At 46.9% G+C, this 20,503-nt stretch overlaps 1 protein-coding gene across 1 annotated transcript in view; it reads right to left on the minus strand.

Moving 5' to 3' along the window:
* The window catches only part of SEC23B (SEC23 homolog B, COPII coat complex component), a 192,100-nt gene that overhangs the window by 50,764 nt on the left and 120,833 nt on the right, over positions 1–20,503 (minus strand). The gene's annotated exons all lie outside the window — the stretch shown is intronic.

The following is a 20,503-nucleotide window of genomic DNA, read 5'->3' on the forward strand; positions in this document are numbered from 1 at the left end:
TAAATGTCAGCTATGGGGAGATTTCTCATTAATGCAGCAGTAGCTGCTTTACCTCTATAGAATGTGCCTTTGGTCTAGCTGATAAGGTTTTGTTGGCTTTTAGATAGCATAACAGGATGCAGGAAACTATCCGTCGGGAGATGGATTGTGTGGAAGTGGCTAAACCTGTACTGACAGGGCCATAATTGATTAACAATTGACCAGATCTGGGTATGCCATGTATCTAGATAAAACTTCAAAACCCTCCCTACATCTAGAGAATGAACGGATCCTTCAGCCAGGGTTGAAGGATGCCGAAAAAAATGTTGGTAATGAGATCGTGTGATTGGCATGGAAATCCAAAATAAGCGTCTGGAGACATTTCAGGGGAGTCCTCATTACAACTTTGGTAGAGTGAAAGACTGGGTATGGTTTGTGGGAACATAATGCTTGGATCTCTAACCTTACGAGCTGATGTGATTGGTACAAGGAAAGCAATTTTCCAAGAGAGATGCTGCAGGGATGACTCGTGAATGGGTTCTAAAGGGTCCTGCATGAAACGCGAAAGGACTATGTTGAGTTCCGAGGGAGGTGAAGGATGCCTAATGGGAGGGAAAACCTTCTTCAACCCTTCTAGAAAATTCTTCATCGTGGGGATTTCTTTTTTTTTTTTTTAAAGCGGGCTGTGAATTATATTTTCTGTAAGTAGTAAGGGTTGCCTTGTGAACTTTTATTGAAGACGATTGCACACCAGATTTTGCCAAATGTAGTAAGAATGGAAGAATGGCTTCTTCCTGGCAAGTTGTAGGGTCCAAGTTCTTGTAAGAACAACAAATGCAAAATCCACTTGAAGGTATACGCGGAACGGGTTGAGGGACAATTAGCCTCCTTGAGGATGTCCATGCAGTCTTGTGGCAGGTTTAGGTATACATATTGCACTTACTCAGGAACTATGCAGGTAAACTCAAGAAAGAGAGATTAAGTTGAACCATCTGGCTTTCGAATATTGGATGCAGAACTGGTCTACATTGCAGCTTGCGATGTGGAGACACTGACCAGTGAAGCAGGTCTGTGAACCACCACTGGCATGGCCTCTTCGGGGCTATTAAGATCATCCTGACTCTCGAATCGGACAGTTTGATGAAGACTGACAGGATCAGAGGAATCAGCGGAAAGGCATAGAAAATTTTTCTGGACCCGTCGATCCACAGGGCATTCCACAATGTCCCTGGTTGAAAGTATCTAGAGGTGACGCTTTGACATTTTTTGTTTTCTGCGGTGGTGAACAAGTCAATGTATGGAGAGCCCTACAGTTTGAAGATGCTTTGTATGATGCTGTTGTGCAAGTCACATTTGTAATTTTCTTGCAGCATTCTCCTGAGGGCATCTGCTCCAGCTTTTTGTACACCTGGAAGTGGCCATGATCCTCAGGTTCCTGGCTATCATCCATTTCCAGATTGTTTGGGTCTTGTGTGATATGGGTCTGGACCTTGTTTGCCTCCTGCTTGTTGAGATAGTATGGTTGTTGTACTGTCAGTATGAATAAGCAGGAATTGAATCTTGAAGGATAGGTGAAAAGCTTTCAGCGCCAGATGAGCTGCCTGGAGCTTGAGAACATTGATGCGATAGTTCATTTTTCTCAGGGGCCACATGCCCTGAATTCCTTGAGGTCTAATGTTGCCATGAAATTGTGTTTTTGAAGTAGTGGGATAACATCCTGGAGAGTTACCATGTGAAAGTGTTCTGACAGGATGAGATCTAATATTGGTCTTAGGGTGCCATTCTTTTTGGGAATTAGGAAGTATAGTGAGCAAACTCCAGTCCCTACTTGATTTTGTGGCACAGGTTCTATTGCTCGTTTGAGTAAAAGAGATTTGACTTCTTCCTGTAACAGACCGATGTGTTCTGTGGATAATTTGTGTGGTTTTGGTGGAATGATTGGTGAGTTTGTATAAATTCTAGGCAATAACCATTGCAGATAGTTGATAGTACCCAATTGTCTGTGGTAATGTTTTGCCAATTGTTTTGGAACTTTTGTAGTCTTCCTCCCACCGGGGAGGTGTGGACTGGAAGGGGATGAAACAAGTCACTGTTTAGTGTGCTGTGAGGTTTGTTTAGAGGTTTGATATTTCCCTCTACTTCTGGGATACGGTCCTCTATATGTGCCCTTAAAACCACCTCGTTGGTATTGAGGTCGGTAGGCTGGTTTTGCCTGCAATGTGGATGACTCTGTTTGAGCTCTAAATCCACCTCTAAACTGAGGTTTCCTGAAGGATCTCCTGTATGGTGTGGTGTATAGTGCACCCATAGCTTTTGCGGTGTCTGAGTCTCTTTACGCAATTTCTCAATTGCAGTGTCTACTTCTGGGCCGAACAGCTGTTTTTTATTGAACGGCATATTTAACGCCGCTAGTTGGATTTCGGGTTTGAAACCAAAGGACCCGAGCCATGCATGCCTCATTGTTACAGCAGTGTTGACACTCCTGGCAGCTGTGTCTGCTGCATCTAGGGCAGACCTAATCTGGTTATTAGTGATGGCTTGCCCTTCATCCACTATTTGGTGTGCCCTCTTCTGATGTTCCTTGTGGAGATGCTGAACTATATCTTGCATCTCATCCCAACGGGCCCTGTCGTATCTAGCCAACAACACCTGTGAGTTGGCTATTCTCCATTGGTTGGCTGCCTGGGATGCAACTCTCTTCCCTGCAGCATCAAATTTCCGACTCTCTTTGTCTGGTGGGGGTGCATCACCTGATGACTGAGTTTGCCCTCTTTCTGGCCGCGCTTACCACTACTGAGTCTGGAGGGAGTTGCTGAGTTAAATAGACAGGATCAGAGGGAAGTGGCTTGTATTTTTATTCTATCCTGGGAGTTATTATCCTTGCTTTGACTGGCTCGCTAAATATTTGATCAGCATGTTTTAGCATGCCTGGGAGCATAGGGAGCAACTGGTATGTTGAATGTGTGGTGGAGAGGGTATTAAACAAAAAATCATTCTCCAACGGTTCAGTGTCAATGGTGACACTATGGTATGCTGCAGCCCTAGCTAAAACTCGATTGTACCCTGTTCTATCCTCAGGTGGTGAAGGCTTAGAGGGATAGCAGTCTGGGTCGTTGTCGGGAATGGGATCTGGCTCATAAAGATCCCATGGGTCTACATTGTCTTGTTGCGAGTCAAACGAATGTGATGGTGACTGCATTTGTGTAGGACTGGTAGGAGGAGAGATATGCAGGTGAGGAGGAGAATGAGGAGGAGAAATTTGAGGAGGCAGTGGTTTCTCCTTTGCATTTGGCACTTTAGCTGGAGGCTGTGTAGTGTCCAATTCCTCTTGAATGAAAATGTCACTTACCCAGTGTACATCTGTTCGTGGCATCAGTCGCAGTAGATTCGCATGTTCTGCAATAGCTCGCCATCTGGTGTTGGGCCGGAGTGTTACAAGTTGTTTTTCTTCGAAGAAGTCTTTCGAGTCACGGGACCGAGTGACTCCTCCTTTTGTCCCCATTGCGCATGGGCGTCGACTCCATCTTCGATTGTTTTTCCCCGCAGAGGGTGAGGTAGGAGTTGAATTGTAGTAATAGTGCCCATGCAATGGAGTGACTAAGTATGCACCTATTTAAGGTTGAGATGATACATATATAAATAATTGAAGGTAACTTCCAAACTGCTACAGGCTCCCGGGGAGGCGGGTGGGCACATGCGAATCTACTGCGACTGATGCCACGAACAGATGTACACTGGGTAAGTGACATTTTCAGTTCGATGGCATCTGTCGCTGTAGATACGCATGTTCTGCATAGACTAGTAAGCAGTTATTTCCCCAAAAGCGGTGGATCAGCCTTTAGGAGTGGAAGTAGTCTGAAATAATGTCCTTAATACGGCTTGACCTACTGTGGCTTGTTGTGCGGATAACACGTCTACACAGTAGTGCTTGGTGAATGTGTGAGGCGTAGACCATGTGGCTGCCTTACATATTTCTTGCATTGGGATGTTTCCTAGAAAGGCCATGGTAGCACCTTTCTTTCTGGTTGAGTGTGCCCTTGGTGTAATGGGCAGCTGTCGTTTAGCTTTAAGGTAGCAGATTTGGATGCATTTAACTATCCATCTGGCTATACCTTGTTTTGAAATTGGGTTTCCTGCATGAGGTTTTTGAAATGCAATAAAGAGTTGTTTAGTCTTTCTGATGTTCTTTGTTCTGTCAATGTAATACATCAATGCTCTTTTGACATCTAATGTATGTAGTGCCCTTTCAGCTACGGTATCTGGCTGTGGAAAAAACACTGGAAGTTCCACTGTTTGATTTAGATGGAACGGTGAAATAACCTTTGGCAAAAATTTAGGATTGGTCCTTAGGACGACTTTATTTTTGTGTAGTTGTATAAAAGGTTCCTGTATAGTAAACGCCTGAATCTCGCTTACTCTTCTCAGGGAAGTAATGGCGATGAGAAATGCCACCTTCCAGGTTAGGAACTGTATGTCGCAGGAGTGCATGGGTTCAAAAGGTGGACCCATAAGTCTAGTTAGGACAACATTTAGGTTCCATGAAGGAACAGGTAGTGTTCTTGGTGGTATAATTCTCCTAAGGCCCTCCATGAATGCTTTAATGACTGGTATTTTATATAGGGAAGTTGAATAGGTAGTCTGCAGGTATGCAGATATTGCTGCAAGGTGAATCTTAATGGAAGAGAAAGCTAGGTTAGATTTTTGTAAGTGAAGCAAGTAACCCACTACATGTTCTGGAGTTGTGTGTAATGGTTGTATTTGATTAATATGGCAGTAGCAAACAAACCTCTTCCATTTACTTGCATAGCAGTGCCTGGTGGATGGCCTTCTTGCTTGTTTTATGACTTCCATACATTCTTGGGTAAGTTGTAAGTGCCCGAATTCTAGGATTTCAGGAGCCAGATTGCTAGATTCAGCGATGCTGGATCTGGGTGTCTGATCTTTTGGTTGTGCTGTGTCAACAGATCTGGCCTGTTGGGCAATTTGATGCAGGGTACCACTGATAGGTCTAGCAGCGTTGTGTACCAGGGTTGTCTTGCCCAAGTTGGTGCTATCAATATGAGTTTGAGTTTGCTTTGACTGAGTTTGTTTACCAGGTAAGGAAGGAGAGGGAGAGGAGGAAAAGCGTAAGCAAATATCCCTGACCAGTTCATCCATAGGGCATTGCCTTGGGATTGTTTGTGTGGGTATCTGGATGCGAAGTTTTGGCATTTTGCGTTCTCCCTTGTCGCAAACAAGTCTATCTGAGGTGTTCCCCAGAGTTTGAAATAAGTGTTCAGAATTTGGGGGTGAATTTCCCATTCGTGGACCTGTTGGTGATCTCGAGAGAGATTGTCTGCGAGTTGATTTTGTATCCCTGGTATAAACTGTGCAATTAGGCGAATTTGGTTGTGAATTGCCCAATGCCAAATTTTTTGTGCTAGCAGGCTTAACTGCGTGGAGTGCGTCCCCCCCTGCTTGTTTAGATAATACATAGTTGTCATGTTGTCTGTTTTGACGAGAATGTATTTGTGAACTATTATTGGTTGGAAAGCTTTTAGTGCTTGAAAAACTGCTAGAAGTTCTAGGTGATTGATATGCAGTTTTGTTTGATGTACGTTCCATTGTCCTTGTATGCTGTGTTGATCGAGGTGTGCTCCCCACCCTGTCATGGAAGCATCTGTTGTTATTACGTATTGTGGCACTGGGTCTTGGAAAGGCCGCCCCTTGTTTAAATTTATGTTGTTCCACCACAGAAGCGAGAGGTAAGTTTGGCGGTCTATTAACACCAGATCTAGAAGGTGACCCTGTGCTTGAGACCACTGTGATGCTAGGCATTGTTGTAAGGGCCTCATGTGCAGTCTTGCGTTTGGGACAATGGCTATGCATGATGACATCATGCCTAGGAGTTGTAATACCATCTTTGCCTGTATCTTTTGTGTTGGATACATGCGTTGTATGATGGTGTTGAAATTTTGAATTCTTTGTGGACTTGGAGTGGCTACTCCTTTTGATGTGTCTATTATGGCTCCCAGGTATTGTTGTACCTTGCGTGGCAGAATTTTGGATTTTGTGAAATTGACGGTGAACCCTAGTTTGAAGAGGGTTTGTATGATATGATTTGTGTGATTTGAGCACTCTATTAACGAATGGGCCTTGATTAGCCAGTCGTCTAGATATGGGAACACATGTATTTGCTGCCTTCTTATGTGTGCTGCGACTACCGCTAGACATTTGGTAAAGACTCTTGGTGCGGTTGTTAATCCGAAAGGCAGTACCTTGAATTGGTAATGTATTCCTTTGAATACAAACCTTAGGTATTTCCTGTGCGATGGGTGTATTGGTATATGGAAATAAGCATCCTTGAGGTCTAAAGTTGCCATGTAGTCGTGCAGTTTTAGCAATGGCAATACTTCTTGTAGTGTGACCATGTGGAAGTGGTCTGATTTGATGAAAGTGTTCACTACTCTGAGGTCTAGGATTGGTCTCAGTGTTTTGTCCTTCTTTGGTATCAGAAAGTACAGTGAGTAAACTCCTGTGTTTATTTGTGTGTTTGGCACTAATTCGATTGCATTCTTTTGCAATAGTGCCTGCACTTCTATCTCCAGGAGATTGGAATGGTGTGTTGTTAAATTTTGTGCTTTTGGTGGTATGTTTGGAGGGAATTGTAGAAATTCTATGCAATAACCATGTTGGATAATTGCTAGAACCCAAGTGTCTGTAGTGATTTCCTCCCATGCATTGTAATAATGACCTATTCTTCCCCCCACTGGTGTTGTGTGGAGGGGGTGAGTGACCTGTGAGTCACTGTTTAGTAGTAGGGGCTTTGGGGCTTTGAAATCTTCCTCTATTTCTAGGGAATTGCCCTCCTCTATATTGTCCCCGAAAACCTCCTCTATACTGTCCCTGGTAACTGGACGGTGTGGCTTGTGAGGTGCTGGCTTGTGTGCTTTGACCTCGAAACCCCCCTCGAAAGGGCGTTTTACGGAATGTGCTGTAATTCCCTCTGCTCTGCGGGGAGTAGAGTGCGCCCATGGCTTTGGCAGTGTCCGTATCTTTTTTGAGTTTCTCAATCGCTGTGTCCACTTCTGGACCGAACAGTTCTTTTTCATTAAAAGGCATATTGAGAACTGCTTGTTGAATCTCTGGTTTAAATCCAGACGTTCGGAGCCATGCATGCCTTCTGATAGTTACGGATGTATTAATTGTCCGTGCAGCTGTATCTGCAGCGTCCAAGGAGGAGCGGATCTGGTTGTTGGAAATGGTCTGTCCCTCCTCAACCACTTGTTTTGCCCTATTTTGTAAGTCCTTGGGCAGATGATCAATGAGATGTTGCATCTCGTCCCAGTGGGCTCTGTCATAGCGCGCAAGTAGTGCCTGTGAGTTCGCGATGCGCCACTGGTTTGCAGCTTGTGCTGCGACTCTTACCAGCTGCATCGAACTTGCGGCTTTCTTTATCTGGGGGTGGTGCATCTCCAGATGTGTGAGAGTTGGCCCTTTTCCTAGCTGCTCCTACAACGACAGAGTCTGGTGGCAGCTGTGTAGTGATGAAAGCCGGGTCTGTAGGAGGCGCCTTATACTTTTTTTCCACCCTTGGTGTGATTGCCCTACTTTTGACCGGCTCCTTAAAGATGTCTTTTGCGTGCCGGAGCATACCAGGGAGCATAGGCAGGCTTTGGTAGGAGCTGTGGGTGGAGGAGAGTGTGTTAAATAAGAAATCATCCTCGACTTGTTCTGAGTGGAGGCTTACGTTGTGAAATTGTGCTGCTCTAGCCACCACTTGAGAATACGCGGTGCTGTCTTCTGGTGGAGATGGCTTTGTAGGGTATGCCTCCGGACTGTTATCTGACACTGGGGCGTCGTATAGGTCCCATGCGTCCTGATCTTGGTCACCCTGGCTCATGGTGGTGTGAGCTGGGGAGTGTGATGGAGTTTGTGCTGGTGAGACGTTAATCACAGGCGGAGGAGAGGGTGGTGGGGTAACTCTTTTCACCACTTTTGGTTGTGGTGTTTGTTCCGTCTGGAACTCCAACCTTCTCTTTCTCCTAATGGGGGGAAGGGTGCTTATTTTTCCTGTCCCCTGCTGTATGAAGATACGCTTTTGCGTATGGTCCACATCAGTTGCTTGCAGCTCTTCCTCAAACCTATGCTTCTGCATTTGGGAGGTTAGCGAGTGCTCTTCTGTATAAGAGCCTGAAGCTGGGTCGCTTGCAGTTTGTTTCGGCATCGAAACCCTGTCTGCGTGTTTTTTCGGCTCCGAGGTGACTCTTCTTTTTCGGGGCCGAAACCTCTCGGCGTCGATCTGTTTCGGTGCCTCTGTCTCGGCGTCGAGCCGTGTCGGCACCGGCATCTCGGTGTCGAGGCTTGTCTCCAGCACTTTCTCGGTCCCGAGAAGGCTGCGTTCCGGTGTCTCGACCGGAGTCGGACGATCTCGGCACTGTGTGGGCCTTTTTCAGTGCCGACGGGCGGTCACCGAATTTATGGGTGGAGCCATGGCCTGGTGGCAGTGGCGTCCCCTGGGCCTTGTAAATCTTCTTCTGAGTGGATTTCGACGTCTTACTCACGGTTTGTGTATCGTCGAATCCTTCGGAGTCCGAGTCTTGGATCGAGAAGGTACCTTCTTCTTCCTGTTCCTCGAACTCCCGTTGGGCTGTCGGTGCGGACGCCATCTGAAGTCTTCTGGCTCGACGGTCTCGGAGTGTTTTTCGGGACCGGAACGCACGACAGGCCTCGCAGGTGTCTTCGCTGTGCTCAGGTGACAGGCACAGGTTGCAGACCAAGTGTTGGTCTGTGTAAGGGTACTTATTGTGGCATTTGGGGCAGAAACGGAACGGGGTCCGTTCCATCGGCGTTCTTCAGCACGCGGTCGGGCCGACCAGGCCCCGACGGAGGATCGAAAAACTACCCCGAAGGGCACCGGAGCTCTTCGATCTTCGATGCGGTGTGGAATCTAAGTACGCCGATCCCGAACGCAACAATACCGACGAAAATCTTCCGAAATTAGCTAATTTTCCGTTCCGAAACTCGGAGCGACAGGAACACGTCCGAACCCGATGGCGGAAAAAAAACAATCGAAGATGGAGTCGACGCCCATGCGCAATGGGGACAAAAGGAGGAGTCACTCGGTCCCGTGACTCGAAAGACTTCTTCGAAGAAAAACAACTTGTAACACTCCGGCCCAACACCAGATGGCGAGCTATTGCAGAACATGCGTATCTACAGCGACAGATGCCATCGAACAGGCCAATTTCCTCTTAGGTTTTAAAGGAGGTGCTGTCAAGATTCTGCCAGTTTATTTGTGGATATGAATCCTGGCTTGCCTTTCGTCCATCACTTCAAATATTGGCTGTACTTGGGAGTCCTCCTCAGAAGTCTTATGGCTTTCTGTGAGTGTCTTAGAAAGTCCATGCTCCTCGGTGTAACCTGCTCTTTTCGGCGTCTTGAAGCTGCCTTTTTCGGTATCGAAAAAGATGGTGTTGTGGATGGTCTCGGCTCCGAAAGGGATTTTTGAAATTTCGACTCCGAAGAGCAGTGTTTGCTCGAGTAGGAGACGGAGCCTTTCGTCGACTCCGATGGTTTCACAGGAGTGGCCTTTTTCGGTGCCGAACTGGCGGTTTGGTCACTGGGTGTCTTGTTTCCGGTCGAGGCATGGCCTTCTGGCAGTGGCGTACCCAATGCCTTATATTTTGGTCTTTGTGATGGTACAGGGGCAGGCGTACTCACTTGTTGTGCTGCCGTGACCGGTCTGTCTTCCTCGGATTCCAGGTCGGAGTCGGAACCTCGAACAGAGACTGCTGTCTGCATGATTTCTTCCTCTGCGATGTCGAGATGTTCAGAGCTTTTGGAAGTGTCTTTTTTGATCGAAAGGATCTGCAGGCTTTGCAATTTTCTTCCTGATGATCTGGGGAAAGGCAAAGATTACAGGCGAGGTGTTGGTCTGGCACCGAGGACAGAATTGGAATGGAGTCCGATCCATGAGGCTTCTATGCGGTCGGCCCGACCAGGCCAGAGTTGGGCACGCGCGCCCCAAAGGGCGAGTAGAGATGTCTTTTCCGACGGTACCGATGTGTCGATAGAAGATGTAGACCCGATTCAGACAATACCGACGAAAATTAAGCGTTTTTTAAAGTTTTCCAAATCGAACTATCGGAGCGAAAGGAAACCCATCCGAACCCGACGGCGGAAAGAAAACAATCTTACATGGAGTCGATGCCCATGCGCAATAGAGCCGAAGAGGAGTCACTCGATCCTGTGACTCAAAAACATTCCTTCGAAGAAAAACAACTTGTAACACTCCGGGCCCAACACTAGATGGCAGAAGTATATGCACAGCATGTGTATCTGCAGCTACACATGCCATCGTACACGTACACACACACACACACACACACATATATATATATATATATATGGAAAATGTCACTTACCCAGTGTACATCTGTTTGTGGCATGGGACGCTGCAGATTCACATGCTGTGCATTATCCTGCCATCTAGTGTTGGGCTCGGAGTGTTACAAGTTGTTTTTCTTCAAAGAAGTCTTTTCGAGTCACAAGACCGAGGGACTCCTCCCTTTCGGCTCCATTGCGCATGGGCGTCGACTCCATCCTAGATTGTTTTCCCCGTAGAGGGTGAGGTAGGAGTTGTGTATATACTACATGCGCCCATGCAATGGAGTAGGTATGTATGTACATAATGTGTATTAAAATGAAAATGTCACTTACCCAGTGTACATCTGTTCGTGGCATCAGTCGCTGAGATTCACATGTTCTGCAATAGCTCGCCATCTGGTGTTGGGTCGGAGTGTTACAAGTTGTTTTTCTTCGAAGAAGTGTTTTCGAATCACGGGACAGAGTGACTCCTCCTTCTGTGCTCATTGCGCATGGGCGTCGACTCCATCTTCGATTGTTTTCCCCGCAGAGGGTGAGGTAGGAGTTGTACTATAGTAATAGTGCCCGCGCAATGAAATGTGTAAGTATGTACCTATTAAAGGTTTAAATAATATATATACAAATGTACAAAATTGAAGGTAACTTCTGAACTGCTACAGGCTTCCGGGGAGGTGGGTGGGCACATGTGAATCTCAGCGACTGATGCCACGAACAGATGTACACTGGGTAAGTGACATTTTCAGTTCGATGGCATCTGTCGCTGTAGATACACATGTTCTGCATAGACTAGTAAGCAGTTATTTCCCCATAAGCGGTGGTTTAGCCTGTAGGAGTAGAAGTTGTCTGAAATAGAGTTCTTAATACAGCTTGACCTACTGTAGCTTGTTGTGCGGATAGCACATCTATACAGTAGTGTTTGGTGAATGTGTGAGGCGTAGACCATGTGGCTGCCTTACATATTTCATGCATTGGGATGTTTCCTAAAAAGGCCATTGAAGCACCTTTTTTCCTTGTTGAATGTGCCCTGGGAGTAATGGGCAGTTGTCTTTTTGCTTTAAGGTAGCAGATTTGGATGCATTTAACTATCCATCTGGCTATACCTTGTTTTGATATTGGGTTACCTGCATGAGGTTTTTGGAATGCAATAAATAGCTGTTTAGTCTTTCTGATGTTCTTTGTTCTGTCAATGTAGTACATTAATGCTCTTTTGACATCTAATGTATGTAGTGCTCTTTCAGCCACAGAATCTGGCTGTGGGAAAAAAACTGGTAGTTCTACCGTTTGATTTAGATGGAACGGTGAAATAACTTTTGGTAAAAATTTAGGATTAGGTCGTAGGACGACCTTATTTTTATGTATTTGTATAAAAGGTTCTTGTGTTGTGAACGCTTGAATTTCACTTACTCTTCTTAGAGATGTAATGGCGATGAGAAAGGCAACTTTCCAGGTTAGGAATTGTATTCCGCAAGAGTGCATGGGTTCGAAAGGTGGGCCCATGAGTCTTGTTAGGACCACGTTTAGGTTCCATGAAGGAACAGGTGGTGTTCTTGGTGGTATAATTCTTTTAAGACCTTCTATGAATGCTTTGATGACTGGTATCCTATACAAGGAAGTTGAATAGGTAGTCTGCAGGTATGCAGATATTGCTGCAAGGTGTATTTTAATAGAAGAGAAGGCTAGCTTTGCTTTTTGTAAATGGAGCAAGTAATTTACTATATGTTTTGGAGTTGCGTGTAGTGGTTGTATCTGATTATGATGGCAGTAACAAACAAATCTTTTCCACTTACTTGCGTAGCAGTGTCTAGTGGATGGCCTTCTGGCCTGCTTTATGACTTCCATACACTCTTGGCTAAGTTGTAAGTGTCCGAATTCTAGGATTTCAGGAGCCAGATTGCTAGATTCAGCGATGCTGGATCTGGGTGTCTGATCTGTTGGTTGTGTTGCGTTAACAGATCTGGTTTGTTGGGCAGTTTGATGTGGGGTACTACAGAGAGATCTAGCAGTGTTGTGTACCAGGGTTGTCTTGCCCACGTTGGTGCTATTAAAATGAGTTTGAGTTTGTTTTGACTCAATTTGTTTACTAGATAAGGAAGGAGAGGGAGAGGAGGAAAAGCGTAAGCAAATATTCCTGACCAGTTCATCCATAGGGCATTGCCTTGGGATTGCTTGTGTGGGTATCTGGACGCGAAGTTTTGGCATTTTGCGTTCTCTTTTGTTGCAAATAAGTCTATTTGAGGTGTTCCCCAGAGTGTGAAGTAGGTGTTTAGAATTTGTGGGTGGATTTCCCATTCGTGGACTTGCTGGTGATCTCGAGAGAGATTGTCTGCCAGTTGATTCTGGATCCCTGGAATAAACTGTGCTATTAGACGAATTTGATGGTGGATTGCCCACTTCCATATGTTTTGAGCCAATAAGCTTAACTGCGTTGAATGTGTTCCTCCTTGTTTGTTTAGATAATACATCGTTGTCATGTTGTCTGTTTTGACAAGGATGTATTTGTGGATTATGATTGGTTGGAAAGCTTTTAGTGCTTGAAAAACTGCTAATAATTCTAGATGATTTATATGCAGTTTTGTTTGATGTATGTTCCATTGTCCTCTTATGTTGTGTTGATTGAGATGTGCTCCCCACCCTGTCATGGAAGCATCTGTTGTTATTACGTACTGTGGCACTGGGTCTTGGAAAGGCCGCCCTTTGTTTAAATTTATACTGTTCCACCATAGAAGCGAGAGGTAAGTTTGGCGGTCTATTAACACCAGATCTAGAAGGTGACCCTGTGCTTGAGACCACTGTGAGGCTAGGCACTGTTGTAAGGGCCTCATGTGCAGTCTTGCGTTTGGGACAATGGCTATGCATGAGGACATCATGCCTAGGAGCTGTAGTATTGTTCTTGCTTGTATTGTCTGATTTGGAGACATGTGTTGAATGACTCTGTTGAAATTGTGAATTCTTTGTGGAGTTGGCGTTGCTACTCCTTTTGTCGTGTCTATTATGGCTCCTAGATATTGCTGTACTTTGCTTGGCTGAATGTTGGATTTTGCAAAGTTGACGGTGAACCCTAGTTTGTAGAGGGTTTGTATGACTTGATTTGTGTGGTTTGAGCATTGTGTGAGCGAAGTGGTTTTGATTAGCCAGTCGTCTAGATACGGGAATACATGTATTTGCTGCCTTCTGATGTGTGCAGTGACTACTGCTAGGCATTTTGTGAATACTCTTGGAGCGGTTGTTAAACCAAAAGGCAATACTTTGAATTGGTAATGTATTCCTTTGAATACAAACCTTAGATATTTTCTGTGTGATTGATGTATTGGTATATGGAAATATGCGTCTTTGAGGTCTAGGGTTGTCATGTAGTTGTGTTTTTTGAGCAATGGTAACACTTCTTGTAGTGTGACCATGTGAAAGTGGTCTGATTTGATGAATGTGTTTACTACTCTGAGGTCTAGAATTGGTCTCAGTGTTTTGTCCTTTTTTGGTATCAAAAAGTACAGTGAATAAACTCCTGTGTTTATTTGTGTGCTTGATACTAATTCTATTGCATTTTTTTGCAGTAGTGCTTGAACTTCTATCTCTAGAAGCTGTGAATGGTGTTTTGATAAATTTTGTGATTTTGGTGGTATGTCTGGAGGGAATTGCAGGAATTCTATGCAATAACCATGTTGGATAATTGCTAGGACCCATGTGTCTGTAGTTATTTCCTCCCATGCTTCGTAATATTGACTTATCCTTCCCCCCACTGGTGATGTGTGGGGGGGGTGAGTGACGTGTGAGTCACTGCTTGTTGGTAGTGGTTTTGGGGCTTTGAAATCTTCCTCTATTCCTAGGGAATTGCCCTCCTCTATACTGGCCCCGAAAGCCTCCCCTGTACTGTCCCTGGTAGGTGGACGGTGCGGACTGTGAGGTACTAGCTTGTGTGGCCTGACCCCGAAACCCTCCTGTAGGAAGTTGGCTCTGTATGTGCTATTTCAAAGTAAGGAATAGCATGCACAGAGTCCAAGGGTTCCCCTTAGAGGTAAAATAGTGGTAAAAAGAGATAATACTAATGCTCTATTTTGTGGTAGTGTGGTCGAGCAGTAGGCTTATCCAAGGAGTAGTGTTAAGCATTTGTTGTACATACACATAGACAATAAATGAGGTACACACACTCAGAGACAAATCCAGCCAATAGGTTTTGTTATAGAAAAATATCTTTTCTTAGTTTATTTTAAGAACCACAGGTTCAAATTCTACATGTAATATCTCATTCGAAAGGTATTGCAGGTAAGTACTTTAGGAACTTTAAAGCATAAAAATTGCATGTATACTTTACAAGTTATTGACAAATAGCTGTTTTAAAAGTGGACACTTAGTGCAATTTTCACAGTTCCTAGGGGAGGTAAGTATTTGTTAGGTTAACCAGGTAAGTAAGACACTTACAGGGCTTAGTTCTTGGTCCAAGGTAGCCCACCGTTGGGGGTTCAGAGCAACCCCAAAGTCACCACACCAGCAGCTCAGGGCCGGTCAGGTGCAGAGTTCAAAGTGGTGCCCAAAACACATAGGCTAGAATGGAGAGAAGGGGGTGCCCCGGTTCCGGTCTGCTTGCAGGTAAGTACCCGCGTCTTCGGAGGGCAGACCAGGGGGGTTTTGTAGGGCACCGGGGGGGACACAAGTCCACACAGAAATTTCACCCTCAGCAGCGCGGGGCGGCCGGGTGCAGTGTAGGAACAGGCGTCGGGTTCGCAATGTTAGTCTATGAGAGATCTCGGGATCTCTTCAGCGCTGCAGGCAGGCAAGGGGGGGATTCCTCGGGGAAACCTCCACTTGGGTAAGGGAGAGGGACTCCTGGGGGTCACTTCTCCCGTGAAAGTCCGGTCCTTCAGGTCCTGGGGGCTGCGGGTGCAGGGTCTCTCCCAGGCGTCGGGACTTTAGGTTCAAAGAGTCGCGGTCAGGGGAAGCCTCGGGATTCCCTCTGCAGGCGGCGCTGTGGGGGCTCAGGGGGGACAGGTTTTGGTACTCACAGTATCAGAGTAGTCCTGGGGTCCCTCCTGAGGTGTTGGATCGCCACCAGCCGAGTCGGGGTCGCCGGGTGCAGTGTTGCAAGTCTCACGCTTCTTGCGGGGAGCTTGCAGGGTTCTTTGGAGCTGCTGGAAACAAAGTTGCAGCTTTTCTTGGAGCAGGTCCGCTGTCCTCGGGAGTTTCTTGTCTTTTCGAAGCAGGGGCAGTCCTCAGAGGATGTCGAGGTCGCTGGTCCCTTTGGAAGGCGTCGCTGGAGCAGGATCTTTGGAAGGCAGGAGACAGGCCGGTGAGTTTCTGGAGCCAAGGCAGTTGTCGTCTTCTGGTCTTCCGCTGCAGGGGTTTTCAGCTAGGCAGTCCTTCTTCTTGTAGTTGCAGGAATCTAATTTTCTAGGGTTCAGGGTAGCCCTTAAATACTAAATTTAAGGGCGTGTTTAGGTCTGGGGGGTTAGTAGCCAATGGCTACTAGCCCTGAGGGTGGGTACACCCTCTTTGTGCCTCCTCCCAAGGGGAGGGGGTCACAATCCTAACCCTATTGGGGGAATCCTCCATCTGCAAGATGGAGGATTTCTAAAAGTTAGAGTCACTTCAGCTCAGGACACCTTAGGGGCTGTCCTGACTGGCCAGTGACTCCTCCTTGTTGCTTTCTTTGTTCCCTCCAGCCTTGCCGCCAAAAGTGGGGGCCGTGGCCGGAGGGGGCGGGCAACTCCACTAAGCTGGAGTGCCCTGCTGGGCTGTGACAAAGGGGTGAGCCTTTGAGGCTCACCGCCAGGTGTTACAGCTCCTGCCTGGGGGAGGTGTTAGCATCTCCACCCAGTGCAGGCTTTGTTACTGGCCTCAGAGTGACAAAGGCACTCTCCCCATGGGGCCAGCAACATGTCTCTGGTGTGGCAGGCTGCTGGAACTAGTCAGCCTACACAGACAGTCGGTTAAGTTTCAGGGGGCACCTCTAAGGTGCCCTCTGTGGTGTATTTTACAATAAAATGTACACTGGCATCAGTGGGCATTTATTGTGCTGAGAAGTTTGATACCCAACTTCCCAGTTTTCAGTGTAGCCATTATGGTGCTGTGGAGTTCGTGTTTGACAGACTCCCAGACCATATACTCTTATGGCTACCCTGCACTTACAATGTCTAAGGTTTTGTTTAGACACTGTAGGGGTACCATGCTCATGCACTGGTACCCTCACCTATGGTATAGTGCACCCTGCCTTAGGGCTGTAAGGCCTGCTAGAGGGGTGTCTTACCTATACTGCATAGGCAGTGAGAGGCTGGCATGGCACCCTGAGGGGAGTGCCATGTCGACTTACTCGTTTTGTCCTCACTAGCACACACAAGCTGGCAAGCAGTGTGTCTGTGCTGAGTGAGAGGTCTCCAGGGTGGCATAAGACATGCTGCAGCCCTTAGAGACCTTCCTTGGCATCAGGGCCCTTGGTACTAGAAGTACCAGTTACAAGGGACTTATCTGGATGCCAGGGTCTGTCAATTGTGGATACAAAAGTACAGGTTAGGGAAAGAACACTGGTGCTGGGGCCTGGTTAGCAGGCCTCAGCACACTTTCAATTGTAAACATAGCATCAGCAAAGGCAAAAAGTCAGGGGGCAACCATGCCAAGGAGGCATTTCCTTACACAACCCCCCCCCAAACGAAAGAGGATGAGACTAACCTTTCCCAAGAGAGTCTTCATTTTCTAAGTGGAAGAACCTGGAAAGGCCATCTGCATTGGCATGGGCAGTCCCAGGTCTGTGTTCCACTATAAAGTCCATTCCCTGTAGGGAGATGGACCACCTCAACAGTTTAGGATTTTCACCTTTCATTTGCATCAGCCATTTGAGAGGTCTGTGGTCAGTTTGAACTAGGAAGTGAGTCCCAAAGAGGTATGGTCTCAGCTTCTTCAGGGACCAAACCACAGCAAAGGCCTCCCTCTCAATGGCACTCCAACGCTGCTCCCTGGGGAGTAACCTCCTGCTAATGAAAGCAACAGGCTGGTCAAGGCCATCATCATTTGTTTGGGACAAAACTGCCCCTATCCCATGTTCAGAGGCATCAGTCTGCACAATGAACTGCTTAGAATAATCTGGAGCTTTTAGAACTGGTGCTGAGCACATTGCTTGTTTCAGGGTGTCAAAGGCCTGTTGGCATTCCACAGTCCAGTTCACTTTCTTGGGCATTTTCTTGGAGGTGAGTTCAGTGAGGGCTGTCACAATGGATCCATATCCCTTCACAAACCTCCTGTAATACCCAGTCAAGCCAAGGAATGCCCTGACTTGAGTCTGGGTTTTTGGAGCTACCCAGTCCAGAATAGTCTGGATCTTGGGTTGGAGTGGCTGAACTTGGCCTCCACCTACAAGGTGGCCCAAGTAAACCACAGTTCCCTGCCCTATCTGGCATTTGGATGCCTTGATAGAGAGGCCTGCAGATTGCAGAGCCTTCAAAACCTTCTTCAGGTGGACCAGGTGATCCTGCCAGGTGGAGCTAAAGACAGCAATATCATCAAGATAAGCTGTGCTAAAGGACTCCAAGCCAGCAAGGACTTGATTCACCAACCTTTGGAAGGTGGCAGGGGCATTCTTTAAACCAAAGGGCATAACAGTAAACTGATAATGCCCATCAGGTGTGGAGAATGCTGTTTTTTCTTTTGCTCCAGGTGCCATTTTTATTTGCCAGTACCCTGCTGTCAAGTCAAAGGTACTTAGGAATTTGGCAGCACCTAATTTATCTATGAGCTCATCAGCTCTAGGAATTGGATGAGCATCTGTCTTGGTGACAGAATTGAGCCCTCTGTAGTCCACACAAAACCTCATCTCTTTCTTTCCATCTTTGGTGTGAGGTTTGGGGACTAAGACCACTGGGCTAGCCCAGGGGCTGTCAGAGCGCTCAATTACTCCCAATTCCAGCATCTTGTGGACTTCCACCTTGATGCTTTCTTTAACATGGTCAGATTGTCTAAAGATTTTGTTCTTGACAGGCATGCTGTCTCCTGTGTCCACATCATGGGTACACAGGTGTGTCTGACCAGGGGTTAAGGAGAAGAGTTCAGGAAACTGTTGTAAGACTCTCCTACAATCAGCTTGCTGTTGGCCAGAGAGGGTGTCTGAGTAGATCACTCCATCTACTGTGCCATCTTTTGGGTCTGATGACAGAAGATCAGGGAGAGGTTCACTCTCTGCCTCCTGATCCTCATCTGTTACCATCAACAGATTCACATCAGCCCTGTCATGGGAGAGCTTAAGGCGGTTCACATGGATCACCCTCTTGGGGCTCCTGCTTGTGCCCAGGTCCACCAGGTAGGTGACCTGACTCTTCCTTTCTAGTACTGGGTAAGGGCCACTCCATTTGTCCTGAAGTGCCCTGGGAGCCACAGTCTCCAGAACCCAGACTTTCTGCCCTGGTTGGAACTCAACCAGTGCAGCCTTTTGGTCATACCAAAACTTCTGGAGCTGTTGGCTGGCCTCAAGGTTTTTGGTTGCCTTTTCCATGTACTCTGCCATTCTAGAGCGAAGGCCAAGTACATAGTCCACTATGTCTTGTTTAGGCTCATGGAGAGGTCTCTCCCAGCCTTCTTTAACAAGAGCAAGTGGTCCCCTTACAGGATGACCAAACAGAAGTTCAAAGGGTGAGAATCCTACTCCCTTCTGTGGCACCTCTCTGTAAGCGAAAAGCAGACATGGCAAGAGGACATCCCATCTCCTTTTGAGTTTTTCTGGGAGCCCCATGATCATGCCCTTTAATGTCTTGTTGAATCTCTCAACTAAGCCATTAGTTTGTGGATGGTATGGTGTAGTGAATTTATAAGTCACCCCACACTCATTCCACATGTGCTTTAGGTATGCTGACATGAAGTTGGTACCTCTGTCAGACACCACCTCCTTAGGGAAACCCACTCTGGTAAAGATACCAATGAGGGCCTTGGCTACTGCAGGGGCAGTAGTCGACCTAAGGGGAATAGCTTCAGGATACCTGGTAGCATGATCCACTACTACCAGGATATACATATTTCCTGAGGCTGTGGGAGGTTCTAGTGGACCAACTATGTCCACACCCACTCTTTCAAAGGGCACCCCCACCACAGGAAGTGGAATGAGGGGGGCCTTTGGATGCCCACCTGTCTTACCACTGGCTTGACAGGTGGGGCAGGAGAGGCAAAACTCCTTAACCATGTTGGACATATTGGGCCAGTAGAAGTGGTTGACTAACCTCTCCCACGTCTTGGTTTGTCCCAAATGTCCAGCAAGGGGAATGTCATGGGCCAATGTTAGGATGAACTTCCTGAACAGCTGAGGCACTACCACTCTCCTAGTGGCACCAGGTTTGGGGTCTCTGGCCTCAGTGTACAGGAGTCCATCTTCCCAATAGACCCTATGCGTTCCATTTTTCTTGCCTTTGGACTCTTCAGCAGCTTGCTGCCTAAGGCCTTCAAGAGAGGGACAGGTTTCTTGTCCCTTACACAGCTCTTCCCTTGAGGGTCCCCCTGGGCCTAAGAGCTCAACCTGATAAGGTTCAAGCTCCAAAGGCTCAGTTCCCTCAGAGGGCAGAACTTCTTCCTGAGAAGAGAGGTTCCCTTTCTTTTGCTGTGTTGCAGTTGGTTTCCCAGCTGACTTTCCTGTTCTCTTGGTAGGCTGGGCCATTCTTCCAGACTCCAGCTCTACTTGTTCACCCTGTGCCTTGCATTGTGCTCTTGTTTTCACACACACCAGTTCAGGGATACCCAGCATTGCTGCATGGGTTTTTAGTTCTACCTCAGCCCATGCTGAGGACTCCAGGTCATTTCCAAGCAGACAGTCCACTGGGATATTTGAGGAGACCACCACCTGTTTCAGGCCATTGACCCCTCCCCATTCTAAAGTAACCATTGCCATGGGATGTACTTTTCTCTGATTGTCAGCGTTGGTGACTGTGTAAGTTTTTCCAGTCAGGTATTGGCCAGGGGAAACCAGTTTCTCTGTCACCATGGTGACACTGGCACCTGTATCCCTCAGGCCCTCTATTCTAGTCCCATTAATTAAGAGTTGCTGTCTGTATTTTTGCATGTTAGGCGGCCAGACAGCTAGTGTGGCTAAATCCACCCCACCCTCAGAAACTAGAGTAGCTTCAGTGTGGACCCTGATTTGCTCTGGGCACACTGTTGATCCCACTTGGAGACTAGCCATACCAGTGTTACCTGG

The sequence above is a fragment of the Pleurodeles waltl genome, chromosome 5, assembly GCF_031143425.1.
Source record: "Pleurodeles waltl isolate 20211129_DDA chromosome 5, aPleWal1.hap1.20221129, whole genome shotgun sequence".
Lineage (NCBI taxonomy): Eukaryota > Metazoa > Chordata > Amphibia > Caudata > Salamandridae > Pleurodeles > Pleurodeles waltl.